Source organism: Ylistrum balloti, unplaced genomic scaffold (genome assembly GCF_031769215.1).
Source record: "Ylistrum balloti isolate Yb309-2 unplaced genomic scaffold, AGI_CSIRO_Ybal_v1 Utg370030, whole genome shotgun sequence".
Lineage (NCBI taxonomy): Eukaryota > Metazoa > Mollusca > Bivalvia > Pectinida > Pectinidae > Ylistrum > Ylistrum balloti.
In genome coordinates, this window is record NW_026782093.1 from 199095 (window position 1) to 202779 (window position 3685).

Genomic DNA, 3685 nt, shown 5'->3' on the forward strand with positions numbered 1-3685 from the left:
GAACTAAAGTTCAGAACAATATAACCTGTGGAAAAGAAATATTTAGTAATTCTTTATCAAGAAGAAAACAATGATGGGACTGGTGTAAATAAGTCAAAATAACAAGAGGGAAAACGGTGCTACCAGGTATATGTTTATTGATAAATTAAAGCATATTTAGTTTTATAAAGGTTTAGAGAAAAAATGAAAGAAATCCCTGAAAAAAAGAAACAACCAAAAAGAACAATGGAGGGGGGAGGGAAATAACTTTTAGAAATATTGTTGAACCCAAAATGTTATTCACAAGAACGTAATTTCATCTTAGAGTGAGTTGCCAGCCTATGGAGTTTCAAAGGAATGGGTTGAAACTTGATGGAAGAGATATCCTGACAACATCACATTTGGACTATTGACCTTACTGGCTATCTGACTAAAAGGATCTATATATGACAGAGGCTAAAATAGGTATAAATTGGTCGACAGCTTACAAAGACAGCAATGTTGGTCGGGTCATAAAAACATTTTCAGCAAACTTAAAATCATATTTCCTATACTTGTTACCACACAAAAACCAGGACTGGATCTGATTGCTTATTGAAACAAGAGGCCCATGGGCCTAAATGGTCATCTGACAAAAAGCAAGCCAAACTCTAACAACAGTGAGTCTGCCTTTAAAACAGTGGGCTTTATTCACTTGAATAAACTTGGTAGCCCTTCCTCCCAGCATCCTACAGGCCCAATATCAGCACTCTTGGACTTTTGCTTATTGAGAAGAAGTTGTTTGTATATTTTAACATATTTGACCCCTGTGACCTTGAAAGTGGGTCAAGGTCATTCATTTGAACAAACTTGGTAATCCTTCATCCTAGCATGCTACAGACCCAATATCAGCATTCTGAGCCTTTTGGTTGTTGAGAAGAAGTTGTTTAAAAAATTTCAACATATTTGACCTCTGTGACCTTGAAAGTGGGTCGAGGTCATTCATTTGAACAAACTTGGTAGCCTTTCCTCCAAGCATCCTACAGGCGCAATATCAGCACTCATGGACTTTTGCTTATTGAGAAGAAGTCGTTTGTATATTTTAACATATTTGACCCCTGTCACCTTGAAAGTCGCACGGCTATAGGTCATCTCGACCCTTTGGGTCAGATCACCTAAAAAGAAGCTTTAAGATATAAACACATTTGACCCAAGAGACCTTGAATGTGGGTCAATTAAAGGTCAATCATTTGAATAAATTTGGTACACCTTCATCCAACTATCTTAAGGAACCAATATTAACAACCTGGACCTTTTGGTAAATGAGTAGAAGTCTTTTAAATATTTGAAGACATTTGAACCATGTGACCTTGAAAGTGGGTCAAGGTAATTTATTTAGACAAATTTGGTAGCACTTCATCCAAACATTCCAGAGGCCCAATATCAGCACCCTGAGCCCATTGGTTATTGAGAAGTTTTTTTTTTTAAATTTGGATATAGATACATTTATTTGACCCTCGTGATCTGAAAGTCAAGGTCAATCAAATGAACTAACTTGCTAGCCCTTCACCATTGAATGATACAGACCCAATATCAGCACCCTGGGCCATTTTTTTTTTAAAGTAGATGAAATATTTCAATATATTTGACCCCTGTGACCTTGAGAAATGATAAAGGTCAATCATTTGTACTAACTGGGTAGCCCTTATCATCCCAGTATTATACAGACTCAATATCAGCAACTTGGGACTATTGATTAATGAGTAACAGTCAATTACAGATTTTTAATCATTTTACCTCTTTCATTTTGAAAATGGATAAATAAAAGTTATAATCATATGAACAAACTTAGTAGTCCTTCATTCAAGCATGCAACAGATCCAGTATCAGTGCCCTGGGACTTAATGTTATTGAGAGGAAGTTGTTTGAATGAAAAGTTTATGTATGATGCACAACAACAGATGAAACACGATAGCTGTATGTCATTCTAACCTTTCAGGTCAGATAACCCAAAAATGTCCATAAGGAAAACGCCATTTCATGTCACAGTTATAAAGCCTACCGAGATTTAAGAGAAATTGGTGAAAAACTGAAGAAGGAGATATCCATACAAAAATGAAATGCTAAATTGGTCTGATTCTCTTTTCCCCAAGTGTGCTTCTGACCTAATTTGGTCGAAATCTGAAAAGTTTTAATGACCTAAGCTTATAGCTATCCTTAGGAAAAAAAGTTAGAAACAGTCGAATGCCACACCATGTCAATATATTAAGCTTATTGGTCATTAATTTCAGAATAGGTATGCTAACAACACTATAGTCTGTTTTAAAGAAACAGATTCCTTTAATGATTAAGAATTTGTTCTCTACTGCAGCAGTACGAACACACCTGTGTTTGAGAACTATAGGGTTGGTATTGCTGAAATAGCTTAGTTTGTTCACAATTTCTTATTTATAGATATCAGTATATACAGTGACTCTTTTTATACTTTGGCTCACCATATACAATCAAACCATATATAAGCGGAAAAGTACAAAAGAGTGGAAGAGTCCAACATCCTATGGGTGGTACTGGTTGGTAGGAGTATCGGTAGAGGAATCCTAGGCAGATACAGGAGTTTTCTAGTCAATCTCCACAGACGATAGGTAATCACAAGAAGATATAGGATGGAGCACCAACACCAGGAATTCCGTAACTTAAATTTTATTCTTTGACATGTTTTGTTGATATGGGTTCTGAAGACGGCCAAAACATGTAAATCATATATAAGTATAATCTAAAATATGTGTGATTCTAGTTCTGCACAAATACACATACAAATTGTAGACGTCATTAGATATAATCTGACTCACTGATCATGGCCAATACATTAACATTGGTATGTAATCCTAAATCAGCTATGACAGGTCCCTGTGTTACAGACTGAATGTATCTATGTAAAGGATAAGTCATCGGAATCACAGGGACCTGTTACTGGTTATTTGGGCCTTAAGCTCCCTTATATGGCCACTCTTTTATTCTAGGCTATTGATCATGAGGGCTAGATAGGTAGGTCATCAGATATAATGACACCTCTCTATGATATGTAAAATGAGTACTAAATATTTACCATAGTGTGGGATTATTGTTATCGAACGTTGATCTAGACCCCAAGAAGTCTCAAAATGTTAAACACGACTGGATAAGTTGAGATACACAACATTTGCCATTGCATACATATGTGACATGTTCCCGGGTCCCTGTGATTGTATCAACAATTGAAACATGTGTATTTTCTATTTATTAAAATAAATAAACACCGAGACAGGTATACACTTGATTCAAAAGGAGATATATTGATTAAAAATAAAAAAATGGACCCACTTCTTGTAATATTGGAATACTTCCTAATCGGGACACGTGCAGGTCTACATGTAGTTGGACTTGCTAGAGTCCAAAGTAACGAATGTGGACATATATAGTTTGCAACATCAGAATCGGAAATATATTCAGTAGAAACCCACACTTTAAAACATTCTAAGACTGTTTTGAAAGGAAAACAATGCAACTTACCATATAATTTTCAAGTTTTTTTCTTGTTTCTCTTTGTACGCATAGATCTTTTAAGGGGAGGCAATCAAGAATTTAACAAATCGTTGTCAATATAAAGCTTAGTCTTACAAGACTGCAAGAAACATTTTGAAGAACTTAAAAAATCAAAACAATGATGACGCATGAAAATAGAAATTTG